The sequence below is a fragment of the Ranitomeya imitator genome, chromosome 5 (genome assembly GCF_032444005.1).
Source record: "Ranitomeya imitator isolate aRanImi1 chromosome 5, aRanImi1.pri, whole genome shotgun sequence".
NCBI lineage: Eukaryota > Metazoa > Chordata > Amphibia > Anura > Dendrobatidae > Ranitomeya > Ranitomeya imitator.
In genome coordinates, this window is record NC_091286.1 from 659,935,458 (window position 1) to 659,948,476 (window position 13,019).

Consider the following 13,019-nt stretch of genomic DNA (forward strand, 5'->3'; position numbering starts at 1 on the left):
CACTTGTCTTTTCGACCTCACATCTGTCATTTTCCGATCACTCCACTATTTTCCGTCACTCCTCTCATTTTGCACTCACACCTTTTCATTTTCACCTCACACCCCTCAGTTTCCCCTCAGTATATACATGTGTGTCATCTCCCTTATATATAGTATACACCTGTATGTATTCTCTTGTATATAGTATATACCTGTATGTCTTCTCCCCTGTAAATAGCATATACCTGCTGTATGTCATCTCCTCCTGTATATTGTATATACCTATGTGTCATCTCCTCCTGTATATAGTATATACCTGTATGTCATCTCCTGTATATAGTATATACCTGTATGTCATCTCCCCTGTATATAGTATATACCTGCTGTATGTCATCTCCTCTATATACCTATGTGTCATCTCCTCTTTTATATAGTATATACCTGTATGTCATCGCCTCCTGTATATAGTATATACGTTTGTCATCTCCTGTATATAGTATATACCTGTAAGTCATCTCCTCCTGTATATAGTATATACCTGTGTGTCATCTTCTCCTGTATATAGTATATACCTGTGTGTCATCTCCTCCTGTATATAGTATATACCTGTATGTCATCTCCTCCTGTATATAGTATATACCTGTGTAATTTGCTCCTGTATATAGTATATACCTGTGTGTCATCCGCTCCTGTATATAGTATATATCTGTGTGTCATCTCCTCCTGTATCTAGTATATACCTGTGTCATCTGCTCCTGTATGTAGTATATATCTGTGTGTCATCTCCTCCTGTATATAGTATATACGTGTGTCATCTCACCTGTATATAGTATATACCTGTGTCATCTCCCCTGTATATAGTATATACCTGTGTGTCATCTCCTCCTGTATATAGTATATACCTGTCATCTCCTGTATGTAGTATATATCTGTGTGTCATCTCATCCTGGATATAGTATGTACCTGTATGTCATCTCCTCCTGTATATAGTATATACCTGTGTCATCTCTCCTGTATATAGTATATATCTGTGTGTCATCTCCCCTGTATATAGTATATATCTGTATGTCATCTCCTGTACTAGACCGCGTTCACACGTTATTTGCTCAGTATTTTTACCTCAGTATTTGTAAGCTAAATTGGCAGCCTGATAAATCCCCAGCCAACAGGAAGCCCTCCCCCTGGCAGTATATATTAGCTCACACATACACATAATAGACAGGTCATGTGACTAACAGCTGGCGTATTTCCTACATGGTACATTTGTTGCTCTTGTAGTTTGTCTGCTTATTAATCAGATTTTTATTTTTGAAGGATAATACCAGACTTGTGTGTGTTTTAGGGCGAGTTTCATGTGTCAAGTTGTGTGTGTTGAGTTGCATGTGGCGACAGGCATGTAACGACTTTAGTGAGATGAGTTTTGTGTGGCAACTTGCGTGTAGCAACTTTTTGTGTGTCGAGTTGCATGTGACAGGTTAGTGTAGCAAGTTGTGTGCAGCAAGTTTTGTGCATGGCGAGTTTTGCGCGTGGCGAGTTTTATGTGTGGTGCGTTTTGAGTATGTGCAAGTTTTGTGTGAGGCAACTTTTGCATGTGTTGCAACTTTTGTGCATGTGGCAATTTTTCCGCGTGTGCAAGTTTTGCGTGGAGCAAGTTTTCCATGAGGTGAGTTTTGCACGTGTGGCGAGCTTTCCGTGAGCCTAGTTTTGCATGTGGCAAGATTTGCGCGTGGCGAGTTTTGAGCGGCGACTTTTGTGTTTTGACTTTTATGTAGCGAGGTTGGTGTATGTGTGGTGAAATGTGTGCTGAGGGTGGTATATGCATTCAAGCACGTGGTAGTGTGTGGCGCATTTTGTGTGTGTGTTCATATCCCCGTGTGTGGTGAGTATCCCATGTCGGGGCCCCACCTTAGCAACTGTACAGTATATACTCTTTGGCGCCATCGCTCTCACTCTTTAAGTCCCCCTTGTTCACATATGGCAGCTGGCAATTTGCCTCCAACACTTTTCCTTTCACTTTTTCCCCATTATGTAGATAGGGGCAAAATTGTTTGGTGAATTCGAACGCGCGGGGTTAAAATTTTGCCTCACAACATAGCCTATGACGCTCTCGGGCTCCAGACGTGTGACTGTGCAAAATTTTGTGGCTGTAGCTGCGACGGTGCAGATGCCAATCCCGGACATACACCCACACATACATTCAGCTTTATATATTAGATTGAAGATATACTGAACCAGCATGGCTACCACAGCATCTTGCAGCGGCATGCTATTCCATCCGGTTTGGGTTTAGTTGGACCATCATTTATTTTTCAACAGGACAATGACCCCAAACACACCTCCAGGCTGTGAAAGGGCTATTTGACCAAGAAGGAGAGTGATGGGGTGCTACGCCAGATGAGCTGGCCTCTACAGTCACTAGATCTGAACCCAGTTGAGATGGTGTGAAGGCAAAAGGGCCAACAAGTGCTAAGCATCTATGGGAACTCCTTCAAGATTGTTGGAAGACCATTCCCGGTGACTACCTCTTGAAGCTTATCAAAAGATTGCCAAGAGTGTGCAAAGCAGTCATCAAAGCAAAAGGTGGCTACTTTGAAGAACCTAGAATATAAGACATAATTTTAGTTGTTTCACACTTTTTTGTTCAGTATATAATTCCACATGTGTTAATTCATAGTTTTGACGCCTTCAGTGTGAATGTACAATTTTCATAGTCATGAAAATACAGAAAAATCTTTAAATGAGAAGGTGTGTCCAAACTTTTGGTCTGTACTGTATATGCTGTTTAAAAGAAATGACATACAGGTATATACTATATACAGGAGGAGATGACACATAGGTATATAGAGGAGGAGATGACATACAGCAGGTATATATATATATATACAGGGGAGATGACATACAGGTATATACTATATACAGAAGATGACATACAGGTGTATACTATATATATGGGAGATGACAAACATGTATAAACTGAGGTGAAAATGAGGGGTGTGAGGTGAAAATGAAAAGGTGTGAGTGCAAAATGAGAGGAGTGAGGGAAAATAGTGGAGTGATCGGAAAATGACAGATGTGAGGTCGAAATGACAAGTGTTAGGGGGGAATGAGAGGAGTGAGGGGGAAAATAAGAGGAGTGAGGGGGTAAATGAGAGGCGCGATGGGAAAATAAGAGAAGTGAGGTGCTATAACTAACCACAGATATTTACTATGCCCAGGCAACGCCGGGCTCTTCAGCTAGTGTGTATATATATATATATATATATATATATATATACATATATATATATATATATACTTGACATATATATGCACATCTGTTCTATGTGTATATATCTATTCTATCTATTCTAGTCTAACCTGTCAGTTTGATTTTACTGTACGCGCATAGGAATTGCCGTCTCTATCTATATATCTACTATTATTATTATTATTATTATTCATTTTTATAGCGCCATTTATTCCATGGCGCTTTACATGTGAATGGGGCAAATATAGACAAGTAGAATAAACATGAGTAAAACAAGGCACACACAAGTACAGGAGGAGAGAGGACCCTGCCCGCGAGGGTTCACAGTCTACAGGGGATGGGTGAGGATACACTAGGTGAGGGTAGAGCTGGTCATGTGGCGCTTCAGTAGACTGAGGATCACTGCAGGTTGTAGGCTTGTCGGAAGAGGGGAGTCTTCAGGTTCCTTTTGAAGGTTTCCGTGGTAGGTGAGAGCCTGATGTGTTGGGGTAGAGAGTTCCAGAGTATGGGGGAAGCACGGGAGAAGTCTTGGATGCGGTTGTGGGAGGAAGAAATGAGAGAGGAGTAGAGTAGGAGATCATGAGATGATCGAAGGTTGCGTCTAGGTAGGTAGCGGGAGACCATGTCACAGATGTATGGAGGAGTCAGATTGTGAATGGCTTTGTATGTCATTGTTAGTGTTTTGAACTGTAGCCTCTGGGCAATAGGAAGCCAGTGAAGGGCCTGGCAGAGAGGAGAGGCTGGGGAATAACGGGGAGACAGGTGGATTAGTCGGGCAGCAGAGTTTAGGATGGATTGGAGTGGTGCCAGAGTGCTAGAAGGGAGGCCAGAGAGTAGGAGGTTGCAGTAGTCAAGGCGGGAGATGATAAGGACATGTACTAGTGTTTTTGTGGTTTCATGGTCAAGGAATGTACGGATCCGGGAAATGTTTTTGAGTTGAAATCGGCAAGAGGAGGCAAGGGCTTGGATATGTGGCTTGAAAGAGAGGGTAGAGTCAAGGATCATCCCGAGGCACCGAGCGTGCGGGACCGGGGAAAGTGAGCAGCCATTGACATTGATGGATAGGTCGGGTGGAGGGGTAGAGTGAGGTGGGGGAAAGATGATAAATTCTGTTTTGTCCATGTTCAGTTTTAGAAAACGAGCGGAAAAGAAGGATGAAATAGCAGACAGACATTGCGGGATTTTGGTCAGTAAGGAAGTGAGGTTGGGTCCAGATAGGTAGATCTGCGTGTCATCAGCGTAGAGATGATATTGTAAACCGTGGGATTCTATGAGCTGTCCCAGGCCGAAGGTGTAGATGGAGAAGAGTAGGGGTCCTAGAACTGAGCCTTGGGGAACACCAACAGACAGGGGGCGAGATGAGGAGGTGGTGTGGGAGAGGGAGACCCTGAATGTCCGATCTGTTAGGTATGATGAGATCCAGGATAGGGCCAAGTCTGTGATGCCAAGAGATGAGAGGATCTGTAACAGGAGGGAGTGGTCCACAGTGTCGAAGGCAGAAGACAGGTCCAGGAGGAGGAGGAGGACAGAGTAGTGTCGCTTGCTCTTGGCGGTTAGTGGGTCGTTGGTCACTTTAGTTAGGGCAGTTTCAGTTGAGTGATGTGTTCGGATCAAATATATAGTTTCGGGATTGATAATGTATCGCTGATTTATAATTTTATGATAACCAAAGTATCTCGTGTTGTTTTCTCTCTAGGTTTTGATTGCCGAGAAGCATCTACAAGATTCTCCATTTCTGACTCTCTCTTTTTTTCTTCTTTTAGAAATAATGATATACTAATTTATTTTTTATTGATGTTAGATATAATATTTCGTAATTAAAAATGTGATGATTATAATAAAAAAAATATTTCCGTAAGCCCCTTTTGTGGTGCTCACACCCTGGTCTGCACGAGTCCTGCACATATTCTTTACTAAGGCTCCAGACTTAGCAAGAGACTCCCGGTACAGAAGGCAAACCTCTCGTATGTGCAAGAAATATTATGGTATGTTATATTTGAAGTTTTTCCGACGCGTTTCTGGAGTTTCTCCACACCATGGTGCTACTGGCTCTACTGATCATGGACCTGTAGCCCTTCAAGCCTCTGACTAGGGATCCTGCATCAGGACACATGACGGCCGTAACAGGAACCTCCTTCCCTCCCTGTGTTCGAAATATGTACAATTATATAGTTTACAAAAGGTGAACTGTCCCTTGTTAACCCCTGTAGGGCAGCGGATCCTCAACCAATTTGTTCCAATGTATGACCTTGAGGATCAGTGTGAGTTTAGTGGGTCTGATCTGTGGGTCAAAATTAAGTTACAGGATCTGGTCCGAGGTCTGTATTTATTTAGGAGGTATGGTCTGGGGTCTTAATGTTTTTGGGCATGGTCTGGGTTCTGTATTTGTTGAGGGGATATGGTCTGTGGTATACATTTGTTTAAGGGGTATAGCCTGGGGTCTACATTTGTTTAGGAGGTATGGTTTGGGGTCTATATTTATTTAGGGGTATGGTTTTGAGTCTATATTTGTTTAGGGGGTCTGATCTAGGGTTTGTATTTGTTTAGGGGCTGTAGTCTGGGGTATGTATATGTTTAAGGCATCTGATATGGGGTCTGTATTTGTTTAGGAGATTTGATCTTGGTATGTATTTGTTTAGGGGGAATGGCCTGGGGTCTGTATTTATTTACGGGGTATGGTCTTGAACTATATTTGTTTAAGGCCGGCGTCACACTTGCGAGTTTTACGGACGTAAGAGCGCAGAATCTACGTCCGTAAAACTCGCAAAAAATACGGCACAAGTATTCTCTATGCCCCTGCTCCTATTTGCCGTATTTTACTGATCAGTATTATACGGCTTTCTACGGCCGTACAAAATCGCAGCATGCTGCGTTTGTCACCGTACTGCGCAAGAAATACGCCAATGAAAGTCTATGGAAGCGTGAAAAATACGGATTACACACGGACAAGCAGTGTGACTTGCGAGAAATACGCAGCGCTGTTAGAGAGAAAAGCCGGTAATTCAGTGCGGTGTACAGTAAAATCACACTGACAGCTTACAGTAGAATAGGTAGAATAAATGTGTACACATAGAATAGGTATATATATATATATATGTCAGTGAGACACATATATGTATATATATTAATATTTATTCCAGCGCTATACAGCTTGAAAGCCGGTAATTCAATTACCGGCTTTTTCCTTCTCCTTCCTAAAACCCGACATGATTTGAGACATGGTTTACATACAGTAAACCATGTCTTCTCTCCATTTTTTTTGCAGATTCCACACTACTAATGTCAGTAGTGTGTATCTGCAAAATTTGGCCGTTCTAGCTCTTAAAATAAAGGGTTAAATGGCGGAAAAAATTGGCGTGGGCTCCCGCGCAATTTTCTCCGCCAGAGTAGTAAAGCCAGTGACTGAGGGCAGATATTAATAGCCTGGAGAGGGTCCACGGTTATTGGCCCCCCCCTGGCTAAAAATATCTGCCCCCAGCCACCCCAGAAAAGGCACATCTGGAAGATGCGCCTATTCTGGCACTTGGCCACTCTCTTCCCATTCCCGTGTAGCGGTGGGATATGGGGTAATGAAGGGTTAATGCCACCTTGCTATTGTAAGGTGACATTAAGCCTAATTAATAATGGAGAGGCGTCAATTATGACACCTATCCATTATTAATCCAATACTAGTAAAGGGTTAAATAAAACACAAACAAATTTTTTAAAATTATTTTAATGAAATAAAAACAATGGTTGTTGCAGTATTTTATTCAACGCCCAATCCAGTCACTGAAGACCCTCGTTCTGTGAGTAAAAAAACATAATAAACCAACAATATACTTACCCTCCGCAGATCTGTAACGTCCAACGATGTAAATCCTTCTGAAGGGGTTAAAACATTTTGCAGCAAGGAGCTGTGCTAATGCACGCTGCTCCTCGCTGCAAAACCCCAGGGAATGAGGCTAAAAATAGATCAATGATCTATATTTAGCTTCATTTGCGGTGAGGCGCCCTCTGCTGGCTGTTCATAGATCGTGGGAAATTACCTAGAAAGTTCCCTGGCCAGGCCCACGCCAATTTTTTCCGCCATTTAACCCTTTATTTTAAGAGCTAGAACGGCCAAATTTTGCAGATACACACTACTGACATTAGTAGTGTGGAATCTGCAAAAAAAATGGAGAGAAGACATGGTTTACTGTATGTAAACCATGTCTCAAATCATGTCGGGTTTTAGGAAGGAGAAGGAAAAAGCCGGTAATTGAATTACCGGCTTTCAAGCTGTCTAGCGCTGGAATAAATATTAATATATATACATATATGTGTCTCACTGACATATATATATATATATATATATATATATATATACCTATTCTATGTGTACACATTTATTCTACCTATTCTACTGTAAGCTGTCAGTGTGATTTTACTGTACACCGCACTGAATTACCGGCTTTTCTCTCTAATATATGTGTCTACTGACATATACAGTGGGGCAAAAAAGTATTTAGTCAGTCAGCAATAGTGCAAGTTCCACCACTTAAAAAGATGAGAGGCGTCTGTAATTTACATCATAGGTAGACCTCAACTATGGGAGACAAACTGAGAAAAAAAAATCCAGAAAATCACATTGTCTGTTTTTTTTAACATTTTATTTGCATATTATGGTGGAAAATAAGTATTTGGTCAGAAACAAAATTTCATCTCAATACTTTGTAATATATCCTTTGTTGGCAATGACAGAGGTCAAACGTTTTCTGTAAGTCTTCACAAGGTTGCCACACACTGTTGTTGGTATGTTGGCCCATTCCTCCATGCAGATCTCCTCTAGAGCAGTAATGTTTTTGGCTTTTTGCTTGGCAACACGGACTTTCAACTCCCTCCAAAGCTTTTCTATAGGGTTGAGATCTGGAGACTGGCTAGGCCACTCCAGGACCTTGAAATGCTTCTTACGAAGCCACTCCTTCGTTGCCCTGGCGGTGTGCTTTGGATCATTGTCATGTTGAAAGACCCAGACACGTTTCATCTTCAATGCCCTTGCTGATGGAAGGAGATTTGCACTCAAAATCTCACGATACATGGCCCCATTCATTCTTTCATGTACCCGGATCAGTCTTCCTGGCCCCTTTGCAGAGAAACAGCCCCAAAGCATGATGTTTCCACCACCATGCTTTACAGTAGGTATGGTGTTTGATGGATGCAACTCAGTATTCTTTTTCCTCCAAACACGACAAGTTGTGTTTCTACCAATCAGTTCCAGTTTGGTTTCATCAGACCATAGGACATTCTCCCAAAACTCCTCTGGATCATCCAAATGCTCTCTAGCAAACTTCAGACGGGCCTGGACATGTACTGGCTTAAGCAGTGGGACACGTCTGGCACTGCAGGATCTGAGTCCATGGTGGCGTAGTGTGTTACTTATGGTAGGCCTTGTTACATTGGTCCCAGCTCTCTGCAGTTCATTCACTAGGTCCCCCCGCGTGGTTCTGGGATTTTTGCTCACCATTCTTGTGATCATTCTGACCCCACAGGGTGGGATTTTGCGTGGAGCCCCAGGTCGAGGGAGATTATCAGTGGTCTTGTATGTATTCCATTTTCTAATTATTGCTCCCACTGTTGATTTCTTCACTCCAAGCTGGTTGGCTATTGCAGATTCAGTCTTCCCAGCCTGGTGCAGGGCTACAATTTTGTTTCTGGTGTCCTTTGACAGCTCTTTGGTCTTCACCATAGTGGAGTTTGGAGTCAGACTGTTTGAGGGTGTGCACAGGTGTCTTTTTATACTGATAACAAGTTTAAACAGGTGCCATTACTACAGGTAATGAGTGGAGGAAAGAGGAGACTCTTAAAGAAGAAGTTACAGGTCTGTGAGAGCCAGAAATCTTGATTGTTTGTTTCTGACCAAATACTTATTTTCCACCATAAAATGCAATAAAAATGATAAAAAAACAGACAATGTGATTTTCTGGATTTTTTCTTCTCAGTTTGTCTCCCATAGTTGAGGTCTACCTATGATGTAAATTACAGACGCCTCTCATCTTTTTAAGTGGTGGAACTTGCACTATTGCTGACTGACTAAATACTTTTTTGCCCCACTGTATATATATATATATATATATATATATATATATATATATATATATATATATATATATATATATATATAGACAGTATATATATATTTTCTTTTCTTTTTGGGACACATGGATCACTTCTATAGCGGTATGTTGGTTTTGCTAGCCTGCGAGAAAACCACGCAGTACGGATGCCATACGGATTACATACGGAGGATGCCATGCGCAAAAAACGCTGACACACCCTGCCTACGGAGGAGCTACGGACCACTTTTTTCGGGACTTTTCAGCGTATTACGGCCGTAATATACGGACCGTATTGTTTTACGCTGTGTGTGATGCCGGCCTTAGGGTTATGATCTGGGATCTGTATTTGTTTAGGCGATTTGGTCTTGGTATGTATTTGTTTAGGGGATATGGTTTGGGGTCTGCATGTGTTTATGTGGTATGGTCTGGGTCTTTATTTGTTTAGGGGATCTGGTCTGGGGTTTGTATTTGTTTAGGAGGTCTAGTCTAGGGTCTGTGTTTGTTTAACAGATATGGTCTGGGTCTCTATTTGTTTATGGTGTATGGTCTTGAACTACAGTTAGGGCCAGAAATATTTGGACAGTGACACAATTTTCGCGAGTTGGGCTCTGCATGCCACCACATTGGATTTGAAATGAAACCTCTACAACAGAATTCAAGTGCAGATTGTAACATTTAATTTGAAGGGTTGAACAAAAATATCTGATAGAAAATGTAGGAATTGTACACATTTCTTTACAAACACTCCACATTTTAGGAGGTCAATAGTAATTGGACAAATAAACATAACCCAAACAAAATATTGTTATTTTCAATATTTTGTTGCAAATCCTTTGGAGGCAATCACTGCCTTAAGTCTGGAACCCATGGACATCACCAAACGCTGGGTTTCCTCCTTCTTAATGCTTTGCCAGGCCTTTACAGCCGCAGCCTTCAGGTCTTGCTTGTTTGTGGGTCTTTCCGTCTTAAGTCTGGATTTGAGCAAGTGAAATGTATGCTCAATTGGGTTTAGATCTGGAGATTGACTTGGCCATTGCAGAATGTTCCACTTTTTGGCACTCATGAACTCCTGGGTAGCTTTGGCTGTATGCTTGGGGTCATTGTCCATCTGTACTATGAAGCGCCGTCCAATCAACTTTGCAGCATTTGGCTGAATCTGGGCTGAAAGTATATCCCGGTACACTTCAGAATTCATCCGGCTACTCTTGTCTGCTCTTATGTCATCAATAAACACAAGTGACCCAGTGCCATTGAAAGCCATGCATGCCCATGCCATCACGTTGCCTCCACCATGTTTTACAGAGGATGTGGTGTGCCTTGGATCATGTGCCGTTCCCTTTCTTCTCCAAACTTTTTTCTTCCCATCATTCTGGTACAGGTTGATCTTTGTCTCATCTGTCCATAGAATACTTTTCCAGAACTGAGCTGGCTTCTTGAGGTGTTTTTCTGCAAATTTAACTCTGGCCTGTCTATTTTTGGTATTGATGAATGGTTTGCATCTAGATGTGAACCCTTTGTATTTACTGTCATGGAGTCTTCTCTTTACTGTTGACTTAGAGACAGATACACCTACTTCACTGAGAGTGTTCTGGACTTCAGTTGATGTTGTGAACGGGTTCTTCTTCACCAAATTAAGTATGCGGCGATCATCCACCACTGTTGTCATCCGTGGACGCCCAGGCCTTTTTGAGTTCCCAAGCTCACCAGTCAATTCCTTTTTTCTCAGAATGTACCCAACTGTTGATTTTGCTACTCCAAGCATGTCTGCTATCTCTCTGATGGATTTTTTCTTTTTTTTCAGCCTCAGGATGTTCTGCTTCACCTCAATTGAGAGTTCCTTTGACCGCATGTTGTCTGCTCACAGCAACAGCTTCCAAATGCAAAACCACACACCTGGAATCCACCCCTGACCTTTTAACTACTTCATTGATTACAGGTTAACGAGGGAGACGCCTTCAGAGTTAATTGCAGCCCTTAGAATCCATTGTCCAATTACTTTTGGTCCCTTGAAAAAGAGGACGCTATGCATTACAGAGCTATGATTCCTAAACCCTTTCTCCGATTTGGATGTGGAAACTATCATATTGCAGCTGGGAGTGTGCACTTTCAGCCCATATTATATATATAATTGTATTTCTGAACATGTTTTTGTAAACAGCTAAAATAACAAAACTTGTGTCACTGTGAAAATATTTCTGGCCCTAACTGTATATTTGTTTAGGGGGTATGTTCTGGGGTCTGTATTTGTTTAGGAAGTATTGCCTGTGTCTGTATGTGTTTAGGGGGTATGGCCTCTGTCTGTTTGTGTTTAGGGTGTCTGGTCTGGGGTCTGTATTTGTTTAAGGGGTCTCATCTGGGATCTATATTTGTTTAGCAGGTCTAGTCTGGGGTTCTGTATTTGTCTAGCGGGACTGATCTGGAGTCTTTGCTTAGGGTGTCTGGCCTGGGGTCTGTATTTGTTTAAGGGGTCTTTTCTGGGGTCTGTATTTATTTAGGCAATATGCTTTGAGTCTGTATTTGTTTTGGCGATATGCTTTGAGTCTGTATGTGATTAAATATTTCTTTGTTTGGGGGCCCTGTATTTCTTGGGTTATAATCTGGGCCCCAGATTCTGGGGGTTTCTCTTTAGGTGGACTCTGTGGGATCTATTGTTTTCCTTTAGGGATCTACTCTATGGTGTGCATTTTTTAGGGGGCTTGGGTCTCTATTTTGGGATTTTTAGTGGTCTGTATTGATTATGGAGTGTGATGAGGTGTAATTTGTGCAATACTTAGGTTAGGGCTTATGCTATATAAATGTGCTTGATATATGGTAAAATAATAATAATAATAATTAAGCTTTTTGCATCACTTCTTGATTTTCTCTGCTGTCACTTTTCAAAAATTCCAGTGGACTATAGTCATAAATTAACTGCATCTGATCAACCTTTTGAAACATTGATTTTGAGAGTATTTTTTCGTGGCACTTTGTAATTTATGATAATGGTAAATTTAGGTTGATATGTTTTGTGTTTATTTATTAAAAAATATCGGCATTTTGACAAAAATGTAAAAAAAAAAAAAAAAGCAATGTTCAAACTGAATGATTTTCCCTTTAATTCAGATAGTCAAACAGCATAAAAACATTAATAAATAATATTTTCCTCATGTCTGCTTTACATTAGCATCATTTGTAAAATGTTCTTTTATTTTGTTAGCATTTTAGGAGGTTTAACAATGTAGTAGTACCGTAATTTTTCATTTTTTCAAGAAATTTTTTTTAAAAATTACTTTTGTAGGTACTTATCCAGGTTTGAAGTGACTTTAGGGGTCCCATATATTGGAAAACTCCCAAAACTGGTACCATTTTAAAAACAGCACCCCCTGACATATTGAAAACTGCTGTCAGGTAGTTTATTAACCCTTCAAGTGATTTTCACGTATTAATGCAAAGTGGCATGACAGAAATTAAAAAGTGTATTTTTGTCAACTAAGTGTCGCTAACTTCTGAACAGGTTAGAACAGCCGTCAGACTCTAAGGCTGCTGTTTGACTGTGAATTGCCATCGCAAACATCAGGACCACACAATCGTGATCTCAGGGTGCCGATGGGGATAAAGAGGAAACCCCAACACTCTGTTAACCATTTACATGATGTAGTCACTATTGAAAGCAGTATTTAAGGGGTTAAACGGGTATTTTCGGTGCCAACACTGATCGTAGCTGATACAGCAAGTTG

At 41.3% G+C, this 13,019-nt stretch overlaps 1 protein-coding gene across 4 annotated transcripts in view; it reads left to right on the forward strand.

Moving 5' to 3' along the window:
• Positions 1 to 12,460, forward strand: part of CYP39A1 (cytochrome P450 family 39 subfamily A member 1) — a 148,047-nt gene extending 135,587 nt beyond the window's left edge. For 2 of the 4 annotated variants that reach the window (XR_011312531.1, XM_069728205.1), the window contains one exon: positions 4,923 to 5,010. The gene's annotated coding sequence lies outside the window, so the exon portion shown is untranslated. Of the gene's footprint in view, positions 1 to 4,922; positions 5,928 to 9,627 lie in introns of those variants that run through there. The other 2 variants (XR_011312532.1, XR_011312533.1) reach the window with 2 other exon arrangements.
• Positions 12,461 to 13,019: the final 559 nt, after the last annotated feature.